General features: G+C 46.5%; 1 pseudogene; it reads left to right on the forward strand.

Annotated features, from left to right (window-relative positions):
- The first annotated feature begins 15,147 nt into the window (after window positions 1-15,147).
- Window positions 15,148-25,390, forward strand: LOC124038997 (annotated as a pseudogene).
- The last annotated feature ends 983 nt before the right edge of the window (window positions 25,391-26,373 follow it).

A 26,373-nucleotide genomic window follows, 5' to 3' on the forward strand; every position in this document is an offset into this window, starting at 1 on the left:
AAAATGTGTCTGTCTCCTAGTAGTTAGGAGAGTAAGTGTCTCTCTCTCTCACACATATACAAACGCACACACACACACACACACACGCGCGCTCCTACCCGTCCTCTTCTTCCCTCCCTCTCTATGAGGTTCTTTCCTAAGGTAGATATGTTTTCTCTCCCTCAGGATGCCTCATCCACAGGCCCAATATTAAAGGGGGGGGGGGGGAAAGAAGACGAGCGAGGTTTGGAGATGTCAGCTGGCAAGCCAATCACAGAGGATGGCCTTAGGTTACGAGAAAAATTATTCGTTCCCATCCGTCAATCACACACCACCCCCTGGTAATGTGGAAAAGAAAGAAAGAAAGAAGAGAGAAAGAGGGAGGGTGAGAGGGAGGGAAAATGAGAAGAGGTGTAAGGGAGGGACAGAGCAAAAAGGTAGAGCTCTTCTTATTCAATCGATTTCATCTATGATAATTCAAAGCAAGCACTCCCCAAAGTGGCTCAGGATAGGTGAAGGGGTGTAAGGCCTGCCTCTTCATGGAGGCTTTGGGATTGGCGGTGGAGCGGAGGACATGCAGGGGGGAGGAAGTGTTGACTTCATTTTTAGGGGTTGTGCCCTGACTAATTGAGCCGGATATATATGCATACAGTGCATCCACACCCTTTCTCTCTCAGGCACACAGGGAGACATTTACAGTGAATTTTATAAATTGTTGTCCTCCCACCCTGAAGAGAGGACATTAAAGACGACACAATAAAGCCATAAAACGTGGTGGTTGGGCCAGGCACACAAGGCTATATTCTCTAATGGCCCAAAGGCGACACATTTGACATCAATACCATTGTCATTTTGATGGGCTGAGGGGCAGGCAGTAGTTGGTGAGAGAGGAGAGAGAAGGGTGCCTACCAGTAAAGGGACATTATTTCTAGAACTAACCGAAAGTCAATTTAAGATGTTGGCAAACTGATTTGATACAATGACAAACTGCACACTTTTGTTGAATCGCTGGGTTAAAAGCTATTTTATTTATGTCAAGACATAGGGAAAAGTTAGATTTTCAACAATGGTGTATATTGGGTCTACTGTACCACAACAGAAAAAAATATAAATTAACCCATTAAAAGACTGCAGTATGTTTACGGAAATTAAATGTTCATACATTTTTTTAAACGTTTCCTCTGTAGAGAGAAAAAAGTCTTGGTTGGACAGCTTGTTATTGGAGTGTTGCAAGTGGTTTGCATCGTGTCTTTGGAGAGTCATATCTAATGCTCTTAGCGGTTCCTCTACTATGTTATTAGGGTTCTGTGCTTTCAGATGGTGTTTTCTTTGTAATAGAAACACTGCACAATGCAGACATTACATGACATAATGCAAAGCCTTCATCTGAGTCAAAAACAAAATCAATATGAGTTATTTAAAGTTCTTTACCGTGAAATGTATTAAACTGTTATATTTCTTACCAGACACACAGCTATTCAGCCACTGAAGTAATCATACTTTTGAGAAACTTCCCACTGGGCACAAACCGGTCGAATCATTGTCGTTTCAATGTCATTTGTCAACACATTGTGACGTGAAATCGAACGTTTGAAAAAAGTAATTGAGAGTGAAATTTCAACCACAGGATTACGTCATCATGGTAATCACATTTCTATATAGACACACCTTGTATAAAGGATGTTGAATTTGTACCTTTTAAGCAACGTCAGATCTTCAACATTAAATCCACTATCAGGGAAAAAAACAGCACCTCCTACTGGAGAATTGATCTATCTCCTGTACTGCTACCCTGCTTAAATCCTGCTTAGATATTTGTCACTGAGTATTACCAATGTGCTATCGTGATCATTTTTGTTGAGAGACCTCCACTTAAAAACGAAATAGATTCACTGTTGCTATCAAAGTAAATCCAAAGGGTAGGTTTAACAGAGCAAATTAAATGTGGCAATATTTTATCACTCATTTAAAATCAATGATACTATTTAAACCTATAAAGCATTTGCAAAGTAATCAACAGGTATCTAATCATTTCCATGCTGGATTCATCTGGTCTCCATCTCAACCCAAAATCAAAATGAAAGAATATGACTAAATGAAATCAAACTATTTAAAGTGCATTTAGTTGTATTCTTTAACTTAGATTTTTGGTTTAGATGGAGACATGAATCCAACATATCAATAAATAATTTGTAGACAAACTGAAATTAAAGCCAGACAAAATCAGTGGCTCAGATGGAACTATCTAATGAGTAGATCTCCTTTAAATGTTGATATTGCTTTTGTAATACAGTAAATAGACTAAAGTTAAGGCTATCTTACAAATGAATGCAACATTCAACTTGAAAATGAGTAACACATTCATGGGCACATTTTTAGGTGACCGAAACATTTTTGGGCCGTGACATTATTTTCGTCTTATTCTTTTTCGACCCCACGATGTAAAGAAATGATGTAATCGACGGACAATGTTTCCTTTTTTATTTGGGACAGTCTCTTACAAATCAGTCTGACAGTGTTTTTTAAAAAGTATTTCAATCTGAAGGAAGTATGCGTTGAAGTGACTGAAATGCATCAGAAAGGTATTCGGAAAGTATTCAGACCCTTTGACTTTTTCCACATTTTGTTACGTTACAGCCTTATTCTAAAATGGATTCAATAAATCTATGTTATCAATCTACACACAATAGCCCATAATGACAAAACGAAAACAGGTTTTTACAAAATGTATGCAAATTTATTAAAAATAAAAGGGTAAAAATGTATTCAGACCCTTTGCTATGAGACTCAAAATTGAGCTCAGGTGCATCCTGTTTCCATTGATCATCCTTGAGATGTTTCTACAACTGGATATTTTTTTATTTTTTTTAACCTTCATTTAACTAGGCAAATCAGTTTAGAACAAATTATTATTTTCAATGACGGCCTTGGAACAGTGGGTTAACTGCCTGTTCAGGGGCAGAACGACAGATTTGTACCTTGTCAGCTCAGTGATATGAACTTGCAACCTTTCGGTTACTAGTCCAACGCTCTAACCCCTAGGCTACCCTGCTGCCCCAAAATTGGATTGGAGTCCACCTGTGGTAAATTAAATGGATTAGACATGATTTGGAAAGGCACACACCTATAAAAGGTTCCACAGTAGACAGTGCATGTTAGAGCAAAAACCAAGCCACGAGGTCGATGGAATTGTCCTTAGAGCTCAGAGGCAGGATTGTTTCAAGGCATAGATATGGGGAAGGGTACCAAAAACATTCAATGAAGGTTGAACAAGCATTGAAGGTCCACAAGTTTGGTACCACTAAGACTCTTACTGGAGCTGGCTGCCCGGCCAAACTGAGTTCATCTGTTGAGATGGGAGAACCTTTCAGAAGGACAACTATCTCTACAGCACTCCACCAATCAGGCTTTTGTGGTGGCCAGACAGAAGAAACTCCTCAGTGTGTCTTTACACACGACAGCCTGCTTGGAGTTTGCCAAAGGGCACCTAAAGGACTCTCAGACCATGAGAAACAAGATTCTCTGGTCCGATGAAACCAAGATTGAACTCTTTGGCCTGAATGGCAAGTGTCATGTCTGGAGGAAACCTGGCACCATCCCTATGGTGAAGCATGGTGGTGGCAGCAACATGCTGTGGGCATGTTTTTCAGAGGCAGCGACTGGGAGACTCGTCAGGATCGAGGGAAAGGTGAACAGAGCAAAGAACAGAGAGATCCTTGATGAAAACCTGCTCCAGAGCACTCAGGACCTCAGACTTGGGGGTGAATGTTCACCTTCCAACAGGACAACAACCTTAAGCACACAGCCAAGACAACGCAGGAGTGGCTTCCCTTTTCATTATTATTATTATTTATTTAACCTTTATTTTTCTAGGCAAGTCAGTAAAGAACATATTCTTATTTACAGTGACGGCCTACCGCAGAACAGTAGGTTAACTGCCTTGATCAGGAGCAGAATGACAGATTTTTATCTTGCCAGCTCGGGGATTCGATGGCCCAACGCTCTAACCACTAGGATACCTGCCAACCAAAATAGTGTGTTCCCTTACCAGGAATCGATCCCGGGCTACGCCGGTGAGAGTCTAATCGCCGAATCTAGACCATTAGGGAAAAAGTCCCTGAATGTCCTTGAGTGGCCCAGCCAGAGCCCAGACTTGAACCCAATCGAACATCACTGGAGAGACCTGAAAATAGCTGTGCAGCGATGCTCCCCAACCAACCGGACAAAGCTTGAGAGGACCTGCAGAGAAAAATGGTAGAAACTCCCCAAATACAGGTGTGCCAAGACTCAAGGCTGTAATCACTGCTTAAGGTGCTTCAACAAAGTACCGAGAAAAGGGTCTGAAATATGTAAATGTGATATTTCAGTTTGACATTTTGAATACATTTGCAAAAAATTCAAAAAAACTTTTTTGCTTAGTCATTATGGGGTATTATGTGTGGATTGATGAGGGGGAAAAAACAATTTCATCCATTTTAAAATAAGACAGTAACATAAAGAAATGTGGAAAGAGTCAAGGCGTCTGAATACTTTCCGTATGCAGTCTGAATACTTTCCATATTCAGTCTGAATACTTTCCGTATGCAGTGTGAATACATTCCGTATTCAGTCTGAATACTTTCCGTATGCAGTCTGAATACTTTCCGTATGCAGTCTGAATACTTTCCGTATGCAGTCTGAATACTTTCCGTATGCAGTCTGAATACTTTCCGTATGCAGTCTGAATACTTTCCGTATGCAGTGATGGGGCATAATATTTTGTAGTTCAAACCGTTTTGATAGCTGGAGCCACATTTGTTGGAAGAAAACAGAAACCGATCTGTTTAGCACAACTTTGGTCTATCGGCTACCGGAGTTCACTGGCGTTAATTGTTCTGTGAGCCAAACGCACATCCTTTTTTTTTTTCTCTCGAGACCCCTTTTTTCAAATCAGGCGACCCCAAATGGGAGTTTGGGAAACGTTGCTGTAACTATACCTTTCTTCTTATGTAATCATATAAAGCATGTATTTTCAAAATAGCATACATACAGTAGGTTGTCACAGGTCTGTGGAGATCTTCACAATTACTGTAATAATTCTGCACAGAATCTTGAACGGCATTGATCCCTTGCACCATATACATTTAATGTAATCTCAACTGCAATCCAATTCATTTGGTTCTGCTATTAGACGAAGCACAGTGATAACACATTATGCTGACATTGTATTCCCATTTTATTTTTTTGCTGTGATTTTATAGTTGAAAGCATAGTGAAATTCAACTAACTTTTCGCTGTCTTTTTGAGTTGGTGAATACAAGTTGTAATCTCATTCATCAGCGTCCCAACCAAATATTACCCAATGATCCACTTTAAAATGATGTGGTGTGCCCAGTGGGAGAGGCCCACATTTATTAATTGACTGATCTTGTCTTATGCTGTATATTTCCTTAATGATCTGTTGTAGCTTTCGGACTGATGTAGACATAGTGGCACAAGCGCCTCAAAGAGGAACTGACCAAGGCTGCAACGTCCTACTTGCTGTACCCAATGGGGATCATGTCAGCCTTCCATCCAAACCTTGTCTAAACTACTACCTCTCAACATCCTTTAGATAAACCCTATTGGTGACCACAAATCAAATATCTCTTATCATCTCTGGTGTGGCTGTGAAATGTCACCAACTGTGGGTTTGTCTGGTGACAACTGATGTGTTTCCTGGTGGTGGTGGTCTACCTCAGGCAGGAGTGAGTGAGTGCCGGAGGGGCTGAAGGAAGGGGCTGTGAAGAGCTCCCTACCTACCAAAGGGAGAGAACCCAGTGACCACAGCCTAGAGGTCAGCCACAGAATACACTCCTCACCCTTCTCCTGTTTTATTCACCACAACAAAGAAGATGGGTAATAAACTGTGACCGATGCACTTTGGGACCAAATATCGGCCTGTTTGACAAAGAAAAACATCAGTCACTATCCCCCAAAATGTGAGTATAATATTGACATTAATGACAAACATCCTTGTGGAATAATGAGCATAAATCTTTTGGTTATAGTCTCGATAATACTTTCCGTCAAGATGGGGTATGTATCTGTGACGTTCACGACCAGGAACCAAGGTCTGCTTTCGATCACCGACATTGTCGCGCGCTACAGTGCAGGCATTTGAAAATGTGCTGAGCTCAGCTCCATTTGGACTCTAGGCATTCTTGAGGAGTGATCAACGCTTCGCGGGGCCAGGGATGGATGGATGGGGAATGTGAAGGGAGCACAATTTACGAGGAGAGGCGATGGAATGGTCTGCGGTCTGCATCTAAACAACGTTGAAACCACGTTTCCCTGCAGCTCAAAGCCACAACATTAGCAACTGTCTGGAAACTTGACGATTACAATCTAGAACTCTGCAACCTGGTCCTGAACTGTGATTCAGAAAATGGGGACAGTTTCCATTTTTTAGTATGTCTGATAACATACAGATCTCTCTATGTCTCTATGTCTCTTTTTACTAATTCTGAGATACAGATGCAGTAGGCCTATCGCCAGTGCATGGCGCTTCCACGAGCTTGATTGGGCTGTGGTTTCAGGCTTGCTTCGTCAGTGTAGACAGTGGGAGACTTCTCAGAGGCTATGACCTCTAGGTCAGGAGTTCATCTCTCTCCAGTGTTTCTAGACGCCACGTCTCTTTAGGAACTGATCTGCAAGGTAACCCGTCACGTCCAGATATTCTATCCAGTGGATTTACTATATAGACCTGGTTGGTGTCAAAGTCTTTGAATATTTTTCTCACTTTATATTTCAGGTTCCTCATTGGAGGGATAAGATGACGTCTGGCTCCAGGGCAGGTACAAAGATGACTCTGGAACAGCCTGAAATGCCAGCACTTGTATGGCCTGTGTTTGTTGACTGCGTAGTGTATGTCAATAGTGACATAAAACGCGTGCGTGTCTATTCTCGTGCATGCGTGGGTGCTTGGGCACGTGTTTGTAAGCGAGAGAGAGACTATGAGCTTGCATCAGTATATGTGCCCAGGAGGAGGGGGGGGGGCACACACAGAGGTCCCCTGCCGTGCTGGTTTCTACGGTGACCTGAGAAAGGCTGTAACCAGGTCCTGCTCTTTCTCAGGCCTGATCAGCGTACTACCACAAAGGAGGACATGTGTTCAACCCCCACCCCCCCACCTCCCGCCCCCTTCCACTCAATCCGACCAGCGTGGCCGGACACAGGCAGCCAATAAAACCAGGATTAGGAGGGCGTCTACACACACTGGGCTGTAGCGGAAAACGTTTCTGAACACGCCCAACTACGCCCTCCCCTCACACACTTCTTTTCTTTCATTACTTCTTTCTGTCTCTCTTTCTTATACCATCTTTCTCTCTTTGTTTAATTTCATTCGCTCCCATTTTCTCCCCTTCCTCTGCCTCTTTCTTTCAGACCCCTCACTCTGTAAGCTCTTGACACAATGGGGTGTTCAGAAATTACTCATTTTGCCGGGGCAGTTCAGACAATTCTCAATGCCCTTCAATGCCCGCCTCCCCCTGTCATCTGTCTTGCCCTGTTATGATAATGCAATGTGCTCCATCACAATAACAATGCTGTGTGTGTGTGTGTGTGTGTGTGTGTGTGTGTGTGTGTGTGTGTGTGTGTGTGTGTGTGTGTGTGTGTGTGTGTGTGTGTGTGTGTGTGTGTGTGTGTGTGTGTGTGTGTGTGTGTGTGTGTGTGTGTGTGTGTGCGCTTCTGCATGTGTTCCACAGAGATAAAACTCAATGTCTCTGGTTTATTGTTTCACTCCAGAACAACGCAATAATGTTTGGTTTGCAATATGTCCCATCTGCAAGGAAACCTATCTTGTGTTGTGTACTGTCATGAATGTCTGGCGTACCCTACCAGTAGGCCTCTCTGCATCCAGAGACCGCATCCTCATCCATCTGCTCTGGCTCCCATCTCCCTAACGCTGTAATGCTAACGTGTCCTGGAAATGGGAGCGTTTGGATAATATCGCCCGCAGCCTTTGTCAGGGACTTTGTAAGCTGGGGACAAAGAGCGACAAGAACTCTCCCCCAAACAAACCTTTTTCATTAGAGCAGCAAACACTTAGTCCCTTAGCTATGCAGCAGGATCCCCTGTTGGTGTGGGAGGCCGAGCCACTGTCACACAGGGAGGGAAGAAACCTTAAACCCTCGGCTGGCGGTCTTCAGCCGGACACTGAGCTCAAGCCTAATTAAAGGGCACTTAAGCCCCACAATGAGCCTCCGTGCAGGTTCGAGGGCGGCGGGGGTCTCCGAGTGGAGGGGCAGTATTCATGGCACTCGTAAACAAGGGGTATGAGACAGAAACAGAGAGAGAGAAGAGAAGAGAAGAGGGGCTATGTGAGAGAGAAGAGGGGCTATGTGCCAGAGACTTTGTTCACACAAGATGAAGAGTCAACAGCCAGCCCTCTTGCCATCCCCCTTAATAACCACCAACTTCAGAGGGCCCTGTGAACACAATATTTCTCCCACTCCCCTCCTCTTGCTCTCAATCACTGATGGGACAATGAGGGAGCCCACCCTGCACCCCCTCCCTAGTCCTCTCACCCCCCCCCCCCAAACAGACACTTCTTTTATTGAAATTCTTTGGTGTTTTAATCCCCAGCTTCCTCCAGGGGTAATAATGGACTCCCTGCGACAGCCTTTTCCAGCACCGATTGCTATCATCCTCCCAGCCCAGGTCACAAGTCTACTCCTCCTCCAATGACAGCACTATATGCCTTCCCAGTCAGTGAAAATAAGCTATAGCTAGCACTGTAGCATTCAAAAGTAAATAAAATGTCATCTTAAATCAATATAAATGAGCTGATGAGTTATTCAAAGGTTGATGGGAAGTCAGAGCAATCGTGTAATTGTTCAAAGTTATACAGTTTACTCCAGTAACAGTGTCATGTTGTATTTCAAGGTGATGCTTCCTCAGAGCCAATAGCAAACGTGTCCTTACAATCTCGCAGTGACCAACCTTTGTTTTAAAATTGTCTAAACTACAGCTAGTTTTAGAATTCAAAATGACAAGGTATTGATTTAAGTTGTATTTTGTCAGAGGGAGACAGAATGTGGAGTTGGGCAGAGACAGGAGGCAGTGGTTCCCAAACTGTGGGGTGCAAACCCTAGGGGGTTCCCCCAATTAAAAAAAAATAATAATGAAGGAACTCAGTCCAGCTTTCAATGTACTCTGGAAAGTTGTAATAGCAGAATGCACAAGGTGCAATTTTGAAATGAGGTAGTGCGTCATCAGTTCCTCTTGTCGTGTCTCAGAGAGCTGTTTATAGCAATGTCCTGGTTTTCTTCGGTTGTTCTTTTATTGTTCCCGAATGTTGGAAGGGCGGCCTGAGTGAACAAGTTTGGGAACCCCTAGTGTAGAGGACTGCATGAACAATGAGCATACTACAGTCCCCAACATCATGGGTTTCTGTTACATTATCGTACGGCTTATGATGACTGTCCAACGTCCCTGTACTATCACCTTTCACATTTAACATTTGACTACATGTTCAATTGGTCCTCATTGCAGGTGTATCATTCACTCCCAGTCAAAAGAGTCCCTAAGGGGGAAGCGACTAGCTGGAAATGTGAGGATGGTGACATCTACTGGTCACATTGGGTTCTTAAAGGTGGTACTGCGGAGGAGACTCCGTGGCAAAGGTAGATCATCGCTGCTTATATCAATAAATAAGGCTCCTCCTATCATGACTCTTATGCTATATATTATCCATACTACATTATCAATACCAGCAGCAATATCAATAAAAAGTATACAAATTACTGGAAATGTGGGCTTTCTCCTTATTATTGTATTATTATATCAATAGTAAATGACAATCATTTTAGACTATAAATGCATTCTATCTCTATGGAAAACGTGGGTTTATGTTACAGAAAGGCCCTAGAGCAAAAGAGAGACAGTAATGCCAGAAGATAATCTAAGAATGAAAGGTATCTTATCATTAAAAGCTGTTATTACAGGCACGAGTCCTATTAAACAGCGTCATATGTTACGTTTGAAAGCCTTACCGGGAGAGTCTTACCGGGAGAGCCTTAACGAGAGAGTCTTACCGGGAGAGCCTTACCGGGACAGCCTTACCGGGACAGCCTTACCGGGAGAGCCTTAACGGGAGAGCCTTACCGGGAGAGCCTTAACGGGAGAGCCTTACCGGGAGAGCCTTACCGGGAGAGCCTTAACGAGAGAGCCTTACCGGGAGAGCCTTAACGAGAGAGCCTTACCGGGAGAGCCTTAACGAGAGAGCCTTACTGGGAGAGCCTTAACGAGAGATCCTTACCGGGAGAGCCTTAACGGGAGAGCCTTACCGGGAGAGCCTTAACGGGAGAGCCTTAACAAGAGAGCCTTAACGGGAGAGCCTTACCGGGAGAGCCTTACCGGGAGAGCCTTACCGGGAGAGCCTTAACGAGAGAGCCTTACCGGGAGAGCCTTAACGAGAGAGCCTTACCGGGAGAGCCTTAACGAGAGATCCTTACCGGGAGAGCCTTAACGAGAGATCCTTACCGGGAGAGCCTTAACGAGAGAGCCTTACCGGGAGAGCCTTAACGAGAGAGCCTTACCGGGAGAGCCTTAACGAGAGAGCCTTAACGAGAGAGCCTTACCGGGAGACCCTTACCGAGAGAGCCTTACCGGGAGAGCCTTAACAAGAGAGCCTTACCGGGAGAGCCTTAACGGAGAGCCTTAACAAGAGAGCCTTACCGGGAGAGCCTTAACGAGAGAGCCTTACCGGGAGAGCCTTAATGAGAGAGCCTTACCGGGAGAGCCTTAACGAGAGAGCCTTACCGGGAGAGCCTTAACGAGAGAGCCTTACCGGGAGAGCCTTAACGAGAGAGCCTTACCGGGAGAGCCTTAACGAGAGAGCCTTACCGGGAGAGCCTTAACGAGAGAGCCTCGAGCGAAAGAAATGTGGTAGTGAAAGAGGAGGGGGAAAGTCTTACAAAGACTTTGAAGCTTCAGTTGATCATCCACCGAAGTAGCCAGTTGTTTTAGGCCAGAAAGGACATTTCCACCCCCGTCACACGAAATGTTTTTCAAACAGTAGCTCTACAATAAAACACAAAAGATATCCACAGTGGGCCGAAGATCGAGGCCCATACTTCAGCAGATATATTACATTAGTGACTCATCATGTTTCAGAATTTTGTATGACAACAATGTTGTCACCGCTGAAAATTAATAAGGTGAAATCAGTGGCAATGACAGTGAATATATGTATGTCTATGACCGTTGAGTGAACATAAAATGAAGACGATCTCATTTGATTGGAATGGATTGGATTTGATGGCTTGATGTCATTTCAGTGTCATACACCACGGGGCTAATTAGACACAAACAAAACAAAATACATTTGATATAACCATAGCATGATTAACTACCACATTGTCACATTATATTGTCACATTATATTGATTTATACAAACAATACCTTGCTCCTTCTACCCCATTGAATAGGCCCTTTCTGAAATAGAATTCTAGCCTGTGTTGGTCATGTAGCCAGACCACATCAGGGTCAGCACTAAAACATGTACAAAAAAGAACATGTCTCAGATTTGGATATATGCAACCTACAGCACAATGCGCTTAGATCATGGCTGACTTTGAAAATAATTACACAAGTATAGATATTCTTATATGGCCATGAGTAGAGACTTGATAGGAGTCTTTGGCACTGTTATGGTTTTTCCATTGATTTCAATGCCAGCTATGATCTCAGAGCATTGTTCTGTATTTGCATGTGACGGTAGATCTAGGTTTACATCTCTAACACACCGCTCTGTAACACCCAGGGCTATAAACATGATAAAATACCTTCTCATCTGGCCAAACACTCACCTTAATGCCACTCAACTTGGGGTACTCTTAGACAGTAGGTATCACATAACCACCCAGGTAAATGGAACATAGCTGACCCCCTAAGCTTTAGGGAATGGCGTTCCCTAAATTAGTGTTTGGACTTATCTGGGGATCTAGAACATGACACTCTTGATCTTCTTTGATTTGTGAGTCTCAGGCATCAACCTCGTCAGTCATTCTCACTGCTTCTACCCTAGAGGAGCCTCCACTATCCCACCACAGAAAAGAGCCAAGGGCCTCCTTTTGTGCACAAATATCAAATTATGATTGAAATGATGTCAGAATGATCTAAAGAATGGAGCTAGACTATTTGTTTTGGTCAAATGGAGCCATTAGAAAAAAATGTTCTCTATTTGATAACACTGTTTTACTGTTGGCCTATTAGTATTTATCTACAGTGCCTACAGAAAGTATTCAAACCCCTTGATTTTTCCCACATTTTGTTGCTCCCCCAGAGCGCTTCTAGGGAGAGTCGGACACCTGTCAGGCATTTCTAGATCAGTGTTCGCTAATCATCGAGCTGCAGCCCTCTTCCTTCCTCTCGAACCACTCTAAAATAGGGTACTTCATCACGCTGATGTCAGGTAAGGCTCTTGCCTGGTCTATGGCAGTATGGGAACAACAGTCAGTTTGGAGGAGTTCGTGGCAGAGGTAAAGAAGGTATTCGATGCGCCATTGTCCAAGAGAGGCTTCCCGGAAGTTTCTCCAGCTTTGGCAAGGCTCCCGCAGTGTGGCAGACTATGCAGTGGATTTCCGCACGTTGTGCAGCGGAGAGTGCCTGGAACCCAGAAGTTCTGTTCGACATGTTCCTGCATGGAGTTTCGGAGGAAGTAAAGGATGAGCTAGCTGCCTGGGAACTACCGACGGATCTCGACTCGCTCATCGCCTTGACCATTTGGATCGATGGTTGACTACGGGAACGGAGGAAGGAGAGGAGATTCGATTTCACTCACCCGTCCAGGGATTCCACCTCGCCTCCGAGGTATCCCAGAAGTCCCTGACGGCTCCATTGCCGAGAGAACCCAAGACCTACATTGAGGACTCCCTAGCTGCTGGGTTCATCTGTCCTTCTGCCTCCCTCGCCGTTGCAGGGTTCCCCGGAGAGTCTCCGATGGCTGCCGATTCACCTCTTCCTGAGCCCATGCAACTAGGCAGAGCTAGGCTGTCTCCAGCTGAACGGCTATACAGGCTTCACACTAAGAGCTGCCTGTATTTTGGGACTACTGGTCATTTTGTCTCCACCTGTCCACTAAAATACCAGGCTCACCGGTAGGAACGAGTACTCTGGTGGGCCATACAGAGAACTTTATCTCTCCCCTTATTCACATCCCTGTTCATGCCAAGTTGCTGTCGGGGAACCAGTCAAAATCTCCCCAAGTCCTCATCGACTCTGGGGCCGATGACAGCTTCATGGACGCTACACTGGCTTCCGAGCTGGATATCCCCACTCAGTCCCTCTCCATTCCCATGGACGTTAGAGCACTGGACGGGTCACCCACAATACCACCCCCATTAACCTACGTGTGCCAGGGAACCACAGCGTGACGATTCAGTTACTGCTCATTAAGTTTCCTCAGGTTCCTGTGGTATAGGGATTATCCTGGCTCCAGCGACACAATCCCCTCATTGACTGGTCTGCCGGTGCCATCATAGGCTGGAGCCCGTTCTGCCACGCCCATTGCCCGAAGTCAGTTCAGCCTGTCCCGGGACGTCTTCCTGGGGCCTCTGAAGTTGCCCCGGAACTCTCTGCCATACCCGCGGAGTATCAGGACCTCAGTAAGGCCCGGGCCACTTCGCTTCCGCCGCACCGACCACATGACAACGATATTGATCTTCTCCCAGGAACAACTCTGCCCCGGGACGACTGTACCCTCTGTCGGTCCGGAGGCCAAGGTTATGGAGACCTACATTGAGGACTCCCTAGCTGCTGGGTTCATCTGTCCTTCTGCCTCCCTCGCTATTGCAGGGTTCTTCTTTGTGGAGAAGGACAAAATCCAGCACCTGTGCATTGACTACCAAGGTCTCAATGACATCGCGCTATCCGCTACATCTCATCTCCTCGGCCTTCGAGCCGCTCCAGGGGACCACCGTGTTCTCCATGCTGGACCCATGGAACGCCTACCACCTGGTGCGGATACGGGAAGGAGACAAGTGGAAGACTGCCTTCAACACGGCCAGCAGCCACTATGATTACTTGGTCATGCCCTTTGGCCTTACCAATGCCCCTGCTGTGTTAAAGGCTCTGGTTAATGATGTTCTCTGCAACATGTTGAACTGGTTGGTCTTCGTCTACCTCGATGACATCCTAATCTTCTCCCGCTCGACCCAAGAACACGTGCTCCACGTCCGACAGGTTCTCCAACGCCTCCTGGAGAACCAGCTTTTTGTTAAAGCAGAGAAGTGTGAATTCCATCGCTCAACCATCCCCTTTCTGGGTTACATCATTGCTGCAAGAAGTGTACAGATGGATCCCTGGAAAGTGAGAGCTGTGTTGGATTGGCCCCAGCCTACGTCCAGAGTACAGCTGCAGCAACTTTTCACCAACTTTTATTGACGCTTTATCTGGGGCTAAAGCACCCTGGCTTCCCCCTGTCTTCACTCACCTCTCCTCACGTCGTCCCCAGCTGCTGATCGGGCGTTCTGGGATCTCAAACACCGCTTCACTACAGCTTCCATCTTGGTTCATACTGACCCATCCCGCCAGTTCGTGACGGAGGTTGGAGTGGGGGCTGTTCTGTCCCAGTGGTCTGCCCTGGACCTCAAGTTGCTTACCTGCACCTTCTTCTCCCACCGCCTCACGCCACGGAGAGGAACTACGATGTGAGGAATCGTGAGCTTCTTGCGTTGAAGCTCACAATTCCAGACAGGCTAGGTGGGTCCTAATGTTCACCCGGTTCAACTTCTCCCTCTTCAACTGGCCCGGGATCCAAGAATGTCAAACCAGACGCGTTGTCACGGATGTTCATGCCTGACAGGGTCTGCACTGCGGTCCTGCAGTGGGTCCACTCCTCCAGGCTCCCGGCGGTCCCTGGCTTTTGTGCAAAAATGCTTTTCGTGGCCTACCATGGTTCCTGACACCTCCGCATTTGTTGCCACTTGCACCGTCTGTGCACAGAATATGACTCCTCGGCAAGCTCTGGCTGTACTCCTCCAACCTCTGCCTGTAACTTTTACCGTCCCTGGTCTCACATCTCCCTGGACTTTGTCCCGGGTCTCCCTCCTTCTGATCGCAACACTGCCATCCTGACCGTTGTGGATCGGTTTTCCATAGCCGCCCACTTCATTCCTCTCCCCAAGCTACCCTCTGCCAACAAGATGGTCCAGCTCATGGTGCAGCACGTCTTCCGTATCCATGGACTGCTAGTTAACATGGTCTCCATCCGGAGTCCTCAGTTCTTGTCCCGGTTCTGGAAGGCGTTCTGCACCCTAACTGTCCTCTGGGCTCCACCCCCAGTCCAATGGCCAGTCGGAGCGAGCCAACCAGGACCTTGAGACTACTCTTCACTGCCTGGTCTCCGCCAACCCCATCACCTGGAGCCAGCAGCTCCCTGGTATTGTCTTGGGCAGAAGGAATGGCTGTCCACCCGGGATCTGCCCCTCAGGGTGGAATCCCGCAAACTCTCCCCCTGGTTTATCGGCCTGTTTCTCATCTCCAAAATCATTAGCCCTTCTGCTGTTTGTCTTCTGTTGCCCCGTATATATCCCACCTGTGTTCAGAGTTAAACCCATGTCTCACAGCCCTTTGTCTCCTGTTTCCAGGCCCACCCCTCTCCCCCGTCTCATCGACAGCCAACCGATGTACATGGTGAGGCTTCTCCTGAAGGTTCGACCTCTGGGCAGGGGGTTCCAGTACCTGGTAGACTGGGGTAGTTAAGGCCCAGGGGAGAGGTGCTGGGTCCCTGCCAGGGACATCCTGGACCCAGGCCTCATTGTGGTTTTCCAACGCTGGCACCCCGGTCAACCAGGTTGGTACCCGTAGAGGGGGGGGGGGGGGGGGGGTACTATCACACCCTGATCTGTTTCACCTTTTTTGTGCCTGTCTCTTACCAAGGAGACAGTGAATTTTCCTGAGTGGTCGAGTTACAGTTTTGACTTATCTCTACCGGAAAATCTATGGCAAGACCTGAACATGGATGTCTAGCAATGATCCACAACCAATTTGACAGTGCTTGAAGAATTTTAAAAATAATAATGGGCATATCTTGCACAATCCAGGTGTGGAAAACTCTTAGAGAAAGAAAGCTCTTAGAGTCTGTGTTGTTGGTTTTAATTCATTCCTAAGAAAAAAAAATATTCATAGTTTATTACTGTGTAATTACCATTTACCATGTAATTTCTCAGTGACTACTTGGTGATTTATGCCACTTAATTACCCATGAAAAGTGCCTCCTCACTCCCATTCCTGTGACGCTGCAAGGGGGCGTATCCCCAGCTTTTCAACGCATTCCCTTTTAATTGGTCAGTTTTACCCATGTGATATAAAGACATTCATCGACGCTAAGAGCGACGAATAAAAAGATTATCCCAATTTTGGCGCTCTTAAAATTTTGACGTTTTATATTAATTGTGCTGTGTTGCGCAAGACGAACAAAGTGGCTCCGGGTGGAACTGTTTGCTTGAATGTCGGGCTATTGTTATGCAGGTGAATGAGGACCCAAAAGCGACTTGGCGAAAACAGAGTCTTTAATCCAGTAAAGTAAATATACAATCATAAAGCACAATTCCACTCGTAATGACGAGAACAGACTGGAGACTCGATCATGAACTGCAGGTTGCCTCGGGAAGGCACTTGAACGTAGCAGACTCAGACACCTGCTCACCACGCAGCATCTGAGGGAAACACGACACGACAGGGCGATACACAGACACAGCACGGTGAACAATAGACAAGGATCCGACAGGGCAGGAACTGAAAACAAGGGGAGAAATAGGGACTCTAATCAGGGAAAAAGATAGGGAACAGGTGTGGGAAGACTAAATGATTGATTAGGGGAATAGGAACAGCTGGGAGCAGGAACGGAACGATAGAGAGAAGAGAGAGAGGAAGGGAGAGAGAAAAAGGGGAACGAACCTAAAAAGACCAGCAGGGGGAAAACGAACAGAGGGAAAAGCAAAATGACAAGACAATATAAGACGATACATGACAGTACCCCCCCACTCACCGAGCGCCTCCTGGCGCTCTCGAGGAGGAACACTGGCGGCAACGGAGGAAATCATAGATCACAAACGGTCCAGCACGTCCCGAGAAAGAACCCAACTCCTCTCCTCAGGACCGTAACGGAAAAACGAAAAAAAGGGAAACTAGGGTACTACTCTAAAAAAAAAAAAAAAAATGAGACACGGGTAGAGAACTGAAAGCTTTAGAGCAAACAGGACCAAACAGGCCAGGAGAGTAACAACTAGGGACAGACTGAGACACAGCAAGGGCAGGAACAAGAACAGGAGAGATGCGATGGCAGGGAACAGACTGAGACCCAGCAAGACCAGGAGCAGAAGCAGAAAAAAATTACCAGACTTCTTCTGCGCGCAGTCCGAACACGCAGCCACGAAACGGCGCGTGTCACGCTCCTGAGTAGGCCACCAAAACCGCTGGCGAATAGAAGCAAGCGTACCCCGAACGCCGGGATGGCCAGCTAACTTGGCAGAGTGAGCCCACTGAAGAACAGCCAGACGAGTAGAAACAGGAACGAAAAGAAGGTTACTAGGGCAAGCGCGCGGCGACGCAGTGTGCGTGAGTGCTTGCTTAACCTGTCTCTCTATTCCCCAGACAGTCAACCCGACAACACGCCCAACAGGAAGGATCCCTCGGGATCGGTAGAAGCCACAGAAGAACTAAAGAGACGGGATAAAGCATGAGGCTTGGTGTTCTTAGTACCCGGGCAATAAGAAATAACGAATTTGAAACGAGCGAAAAACAACGCCCAACGAGCATGACGCGCATTCAGTCGTTTGGCAGAACGGATGTACTCAAGGTTCTTTTGGTCAGTCCAAACGACAAAAGGAACGGTCGCCCCCTCCAACCACTGTCGCCATTTGCCTAGGGCTAAACGGATGGCGAGCAGTTCGCGGTTAGCCACATCATAGTTACGTTCCGACGGTGACAGGCGATGAGAAAAATACGCACAAGGGTGGACTCCATCGTCAGTATCGGAGCGCTGGGACAGAATGGCTCCCACGCCCACCCCGACGCGTCAACCTCAACAATAAACGGTTTAGTGACGTCAGGTGCAACAAGGATAGGAGCGGATGCAAAACGCTTCTTGAAGAGATCAGGACAACAATCATACGACCGGTGAGGAGGAAGGGAGTTGGTTCTGGACCGACTGAAGACCGTGCGCAGACCATGATACTCCTCCGGCACTCCTGTCAAATCACCAGGTTCCTCCTGAGAAGAGGGGACAGAACAAACAGGAGAAATAGCAGACATTAAACACTTCACATGACAAGAAACGTTCCAGGAAAGGATAGAATTACTAGACCAATCAAAAGAAGGATTATGACACACTAGCCAGGGATGACCCAAAACAACAGGTGTAAAAGGTGAACAAAAAATCAAAAAAGAAATGGTCTCACTATGGTTACCAGATACAGTGAGGGTTAAAGGTAGTGTTTCATATAATATACTGGGGAGAGGACTACCATCCAAGGCAAACATGACCGTGGGCTCCCTAACTGTCTGAGAGGAATGTCATGTTCCCGAGCCCAGGCTTCGTCCATAAAACAGCCCTCCGCCCCAGAGTCTATTAATGCACTGCAGGAAGCTGCCGATCCGGTCCAGCGTAGATGGACCGGTAAGGTAGTACAGGTACTTGACGGAGAGGACCGTCTAGTAGCGCTTATCAGTCGCCCTCCGCTTACTGATGAGCTCTGGCCTTTAACTGGACATGAAATGACAAAATGACCAGCGGAACCGCAATAGAGACAGAGGCGGTTGGTGATTCTCCGTTCCCTCTCCTTAGTCGAGATGCGAATACCCCCCAGCTGCATGGGCTCAACACCTGAGTCAGTGGGGAAAGATGGTAGTGTCGGGGAGAGGGGAGACACAGTTAACGCGAGCTCTCTTCTATGAGCTCGGTGACGAAGATCTACCCGTCGTTCAATGCGAATAGCGAGTTCAATCAAAGAATCCACGCTGGATGGAACCTCCCGAGAGAGAATCTCATCCTTAACCTTAGCGTGGAGTCCCTCCAGAAAACGAGCGAGCAACGCCTGCTCGTTCCAGTTACTGGAGGCAGCAAGAGTGCGAAACTCTATAGAGTAATCCGTTATGGATCGATTACCTTGACATAGGGAAGACAGGGACCAGGAAGCTTCTTTCCCAAAAACTGAGCGATCAAAAACCCTTATCATCTCCTCTTTAAAGTTCAGATAATTGTTAGTACACTCAGCGCTTGCCTCCCAGATAGCTGTGCCCCACTGCCGAGCCCGACCAGTAAGGAGTGATATGACGTAGGCAATCCGAGCTCTCTCTCTTGAGTATGTGTTGGGTTGGAGAGAGAACACTATATCACACTGGGTGAGAAAGGAGCGGCACTCAGTGGGCTGCCCAGAATAACATGGTGGGTTATTAACCCTAGGTTCCGGAGGCTCGGAAGACCCGGAAGTAGCTGGTGGCACGAGACGAAGACTCTGATACTGTCCTGAGAGGTCGGAGACCTGAGCGGCCAGGGTCTCAACGGCATGCCGAGCAGCAGACAATTCCTGCTCGTGTCTGCCGAGCATCGCTCCCTGGAACTCGAGAGTAGAGTAGAGAGAATCCATAGTCGCTGGGTCCATTACTGGTCGGATCCTTCTGTTATGCAGGTGAATGAGGACCCAAAAGCGACTTGGCGAAAACAGAGTCTTTAATCCAGTAAAGTAAATATACAATCATAAAGCACAATTCCACTCGTAATGACGAGAACAGACTGGAGACTCGATCATGAACTGCAGGTTGCCTCGGGAAGGCACTTGAACGTAGCAGACTCAGACACCTGCTCACCACGCAGCATCTGAGGGAAACACGACACGACAGGGCGATACACAGACACAGCACGGTGAACAATAGACAAGGATCCGACAGGGCAGGAACGGAAAACAAGGGGAGAAATAGGGACTCTAATCAGGGAAAAAGATAGGGAACAGGTGTGGGAAGACTAAATGATTGATTAGGGGAATAGGAACAGCTGGGAGCAGGAACGGAACGATAGAGAGAAGAGAGAGAGGAAGGGAGAGAGAAAAAGGGGAACAAACCTAAAAAGACCAGCAGGGGGAAAACGAACAGAGGGAAAAGCAAAATGACAAGACAATATAAGACAATACATGACAGCTATGTCCTGAAGGATAACATTGCTTAAAGACGCAATAAGAAGGTATGTGAATGAAGGACTAATCGAAATGATATAGCAGTCCAACCTAATGATGTAAATTTCCTAACCAGTGAAGGAGATAGCGAATAAGAGCAACATAGTGATAACGGACTGAAGATCGGATTGAAGCCATTTTCTCCTGTAAGTAGGCTATTATCTATTTGTATTGACTTGATTTACTTATTATTATTATCATTATTATTAGAATACAGTAGTGCACGATACATTATTATTGGAATACAGTAGTGCACGATACAATGTGTTAGATCATAATGTATTATTTCAATTTGATAATGGAACATTTTGGAAGAACTGATGAAGAAAGTACAATATTTGAGTTGAATCAGCCTGCCCTAGAAATATGATGGGTTATGACTATGTTGTAATTATTTCAGCTAGACTCCCTCCCCAAAGATACACACAACCTAGTTCACCACATTCCAACTAACTTAGACAAGCCTATAAAGGGACCCCTCCCAATAGGATCTAATGAACAGCACACGGATGGAACAGTCAAGCTGTACCCTTGTCGCATTGTTTGCATTACGCATAATGATCGGCATACCTATAAGGAATTATATCACACACCCTTCTATTCTGTTTCTCAGGCGGACGAGGAGCGTGGTGACTGGTGTGTTGACATCATAAATGTGGGCACGGCTCACAGCGAGGTGAACCTCCAACACGCGGGTGATGAACAGCCGGGACATCTGACTCTCCTACCTCCTGGGCATCGGCCTGTTGCACGTCATCCTGCTCAGCATCCCCTTCGCTAGCGTACCCATAGTTTGGACCCTCACCAACATCATACACAACCTGGTGGTTGGCTATGCCTAGGGGCACCAGTGAAACCTCACCACTGTATAACCTAAGTACTGTTGGTGGATGGTCCAGTCAGCGTTATCAACACAATGGTAGTCTCTATAAGCAAACTCCTGTACTGTCAATAGGAGAGGGAAGAGTGAAGGTCAATAAAGTCAATAGTTCATGGGGCAGTCTTGAACATTTACCCATTTTTTTATGGCAGTTGTATTGCTATAAAAGTTACAGAACAGTACTATGTCAGCTTACACACCCTTTCCTAAAATACCTCGATTTGCAGTTGTAGGCTACTGAAAAATTCATAGAATCACTTTTGCCCATGCAATTTAAAATTTACAGTGCATTCGGAAAGTGTTCAAACCCCCTGACTTTTTCTTCATTTTGTTACGCTACAGCTTTATTCTAAAAGGGATTTTTTTTTAAACATGTCCCTCATCGATCTATACACAATGCCCCATAATGACAAAGCAAAAACAGGTTTTTAGAATTCTTGGCAATTAAAAAAACAACAACTGAAATATCACATTTTCGTAAGTATTAAGACCCGTTATTCCGTGCTTTTTTGACGCACTTTTGGCAATGATTACAGCCTTGAGTCTTCTTGGGTATGACTCTACAAGCTTGGCACACCTGTATTTGGGGAGTTTCTCCCATTCTTCTCTGCAGATCCCCTTAAGCTCTGTCAAGTTGGATGGAGAGTGTTGCTACACAGCTATTTTCAGGTCTTTCCAGAGATGTTTGATTGGGTTCAAGTCCGGGTTCTTTCTTAATGGGCCGCTTAAGGATATTCAGAGACTTGTTCCCGAAGCGACCCCTATGTTGTCTTGGCTGTGTGTTTAGGGTTGTTGTTCTGTTGGAAGGTGAACCTTCACCCCAGTCTTAGGTCCTGAGTGCTTTGGAGCAGATTTTCATCAAGTATCTGTCTGTACTTCGCTCAGTTCATCATTCCCTCGATCCTGACTAGACCCCCAGTCCCTAACACTGAAAAATATCCCCACAGCAAGATGCTACCACGACCATCCTTCACTGTAGGGATGGTGCCAGGTTTCCTCCAGATGTGATGCTTGGCATTCAGCCAAAGAGTTCCATCTTGGTTTCATCAGACCAGAGAATTTTATTTCTCATGGTCTAAGAGTACTTTAGGTGCCTTTTGGCAAACTCCAAGCGGGCTGTCATGTGCCTTTTTCTGAGTGGCTTCCGTCTGGCCACTCTACCATAAAGGCCTGATTGGTGGAGTGCTGCAGAGATGTTTGTCCTTCTGCAAGTCCTTTATCATCACCACAGAGGAACTCTGGAGCTCTGTCAGAGTGACCATCGGGTTCTTGGTCACCTCCCTGACCACGGCCCTTTTCCTCCGATTGCTCATTTTGGCCAGACGGCCAGCTCTAGGAAGAGTCTTGGTGGTTCCAAACTTCTTCCATTTAAGAATGATGGAGGCCACTGTGTTCTTGGGGACCTTCAATGCTGCATAATTTTTTTGTACCCTTCCCCAGATCTGTTCCTCGACACAATCCTGTCTCAGAACTCTACGGACAATTCCTTCAATCACATGGCTTGATTTTTGCTCTGACATGCACTGTCAACTATGGGACCTTATATAGAGAGGTGTGTGTCTTTCCAAATCATGTCCAATCAATTGAATTTACCACAGGTGGACTCCAATCAAGTTGTAAGAGGTTCTCAAGGATAATCAATGGAAACAGGATGCACCTGAGCTCAATTTCGAGTTTCATAGCAAAGGGTCTGAATACTTATGTAAATTTACATTTACATTACATTTACATTTAAGTCATTTAGCAGACGCTCTTATCCAGAGCGACTTACAAATTGGTGCATTCACCTTATGACATCCAGTGGAACAACCACTTTACAATAGTGCATCTAAATATTTTAAGGGGGGTGAGAAGGATTACTTTATCCTATCCTAGGTATTCCTTAAAGAGGTGGGGTTTCAGGTGTCTCCGGAAGGTGGTGATTGACTCCGCTGTCCTGGCGTCGTGAGGGAGTTTGTTCCACCATTGGGGAGCCAGAGCAGCGAACAGTTTTGACTGAGCTGAGCGGGAACTGTACTTCCTCAGTGGTAGGGAGGCGAGCAGGCCAGAGGTGGATGAACGCAGTGCCCTTATTTGGGTGTAGGGCCTGATCAGAGCCTGGAGGTACTGAGGTGCCGTTCCCCTCACAGCTCCGTAGGCAAGCACCATGGTCTTGTAGCGGATGCGAGCTTCAACTGGAAGCCAGTGGAGAGAGCGGAGGAGCGGGGTGACGTGAGAGAACTTGGGAAGGTTGAACACTAGACGGGCTGCAGCGTTCTGGATGAGTTGTAGGGGTTTAATGGCACAGGCAGGGAGCCCAGCCAACAGCGAGTTGCAGTAATCCAGACGGGAGATGACAAGTGCCTGGATTAGGACCTGCGCCGCTTCCTGTGTGAGGCAGGGTCGTACTCTGCAGATGTTGTAGAGCATGAACCTACAGGAACGGGCCACCGCCTTGATGTTAGTTGAGAACGACAGGGTGTTGTCCAGGATCACGCCAAGGTTCTTAGCGCTCTGGGAGGAGGACACAATGGAGTTGTCAACCGTGATGGCGAGATCATGGAACGGGCAGTCCTTCCCCGGGAGGAAGAGCAGCTCCGTCTTGCCGAAGTTCAGCTTGAGGTGGTGATCCGTCATCCACACTGATATGTCTGCCAGACATGCAGAGATGCGATTCGCCACCTGGTCATCAGAAGGGGGAAAGGAGAAGATTAATTGTGTGTCGTCTGCATAGCAATGATAGGAGAGACCATGTGAGGTTATGACAGAGCCAAGTGACTTGGTGTATAGCGAGAATAGGAGAGGGCCTAGAACAGAGCCCTGGGGGACACCAGTGGTGAGAGCGCGTGGTGAGGAGACAGATTCTCGCCACGCCACCTGGTAGGAGCGACCTGTCAGGTAGGACGCAATCCAAGCGTGGGCCGCGCCGGAGATGCCCAACTCGGAGAGGGTGGAGAGGAGGATCTGATGGTTCACAGTATCGAAGGCAGCCGATAGGTCTAGAAGGATGAGAGCAGAGGAGAGAGAGTTAGCTTTAGCGGTGCGGAGCGCCTCCGTGATACAGAGAAGAGCAGTCTCAGTTGAATGACTAGTCTTGAAACCTGACTGATTTGGATCAAGAAGGTCATTCTGAGAGAGATAGCGGGAGAGCTGACCAAGGACGGCACGTTCAAGAGTTTTGGAGAGAAAAGAAAGAAGGGATACTGGTCTGTAGTTGTTGACATCGGAGGGATCGAGTGTAGGGTTTTTCAGAAGGGGTGCAACTCTCGCTCTCTTGAAGACGGAAGGGACGTAGCCAGCGGTCAGGGATAAGTTGATGAGCGAGGTGAGGTAAGGGAGAAGGTCTCCGGAAATGGTCTGGAGAAGAGAGGAGGGGATAGGGTCGAGCGGGCAGGTTGTTGGGCGGCCGGCCGTCACAAGACGCAAGATTTCATCTGGAGAGAGAGGGGAGAAAGAGGTCAGAGCACAGGGTAAATAAGATACTTCTGTGTTTTATATGTAGTAAAATGGGAAAACAATTCTCAAAACCTGTTTTCGCTTTGTCATTATGGGGTATTGTGTGTATATTGATGAATGAAAAAGGTTGTAACGTAACAAAGTGTCGAAAAAGGGAAGGGGTCTGAATACTTTCCGAATGCACTGCAACAGCTAAAGTTTTCCTGGCCAAGTATTCTGTGCTGTGTGTTGTAGTGCATGTGATTTGTTGTTACACTTGGTGAAAGGAACTCCATTTGAGACTCCCGACCAGAGCAAGGCCCGCTTCTACACATACTGGGAGCAGATTGACTATTGGTGTCCAGTTTACTGCCTCAAGCAAGTTCCTCACCATCACCCCCATCATCCTGTTAGGACTCCCTACAGTACCATACTCTGCACTGTTTTATGTTATTACTGTTTTATACTTATAAACTAATAGTCTATTTACTACTTAGAAACCCTTTATAAAGTATAATTCAATGCAAAGTGGCTACATTGGTATTTAAGGAGGAAAAGGACTGACAAGTGAAACCTATTCTTTAAGCATTGTTTGCTTCCCTGCTGTCCTTGTTAATCACTTCAGTGTCCTCCCAGCAGCCTCTTCCATCAAGTCTGTGGGCAATGGGAGTCTGGACTGTTGTAGTGCCTGCTGTGCTTGCTGGCAGTGAAGGCCCTAGTCCTTCAGTCTTTCTTTGACCTACCCTTACTTTCTCTCCCTCCTACATTCTTCCTCTCCCCCTAGCTACATCCTCACCAGCTTCTACACCAAATACGACCAGGACCACTTTGTGGTCAACGCGGTCTCCCTGATGACTGTGCTCATTCCCAAGCTCCCCCAGCTTCACGGAGTCCCAATCTTATGGGATTAACAAGTACTGATGGGATGGAAGGGGACACCGCCATCTCCCTGTGGACTGTGAGCACAGAGTATCAGGCTCCTTGCTGTGGCCCCGGCCCATAGGGATGCATGGTCCCGCTCTGTCTCCCAATGCTATTTGAGCACAATGCTAAAATGAAGCCTATGGGGGATACACAAGACAAAAGCTGTAACTCAGAGGCAGAATTGATTTACTGTAACTGCACAGGGCTCGGCTGAGTCCGAGTTCCTATGTGTTCCCATTGAAGCTGTGCTGTGGCATTTATTTGTGGTTCTCTTCATGTCAGAGCTGTTTGAATTCACAGAGAACACTGCAAGGGAGGCCTTTGAGGACATACAGTAGTATGAAATGTTTTTAGATCCAGTTACAACGTGGAGAGGAGAGAACTCTGAACGGTTTGGTCCTGAGAGAAATGAGACGGAGACATTTTGCACCCAGGGGGACATTTTGAAAGTTATGGCACTCCGCTATGGATGATGCCCTCTAGAATTACAACTCTACCTTTATTTTGCATCTGTTCCTCAAAAGGCTCATCTTCTCTTTGTGTCTTAAGAAAGGACAGATAGCTAGAGGGAGGGTTAGCTAGGGAGTTGCTCTGACTGTCGCAGTGGTCAGACAAGAGGGAACAACAGAATGACGGTTTGTGCTGTTTGTGCCGTCATTCTTTTACCAAAATTCGCACCTGCACTGTTCTTCAAGTAAATGTGGTTTTGTATAATTTTAAGTGTACATTTTTAAAAGTAGTCCTGGTGTAAAACATGTTAATGTACTACTTAAGTAGTTTTTTGGGGTATCTGTACTTTAATTTTGCTTTTACTTCACTACATTCCTAAAGAAAATTATTTACTTTTTACTCCGTACATTTTCCCTGACAGTATGTGTTACATTTTGACAGGAAAATGGTCCAATTCACACACTTATCATGTCACGTTCTGATCTCCGTTCCATTGTTTTGTCTTTGTTTTAGTACGGTCAGGGCGTGAG

The sequence above is a fragment of the Oncorhynchus gorbuscha genome, linkage group LG07 (assembly GCF_021184085.1).
Source record: "Oncorhynchus gorbuscha isolate QuinsamMale2020 ecotype Even-year linkage group LG07, OgorEven_v1.0, whole genome shotgun sequence".
NCBI lineage: Eukaryota > Metazoa > Chordata > Actinopteri > Salmoniformes > Salmonidae > Oncorhynchus > Oncorhynchus gorbuscha.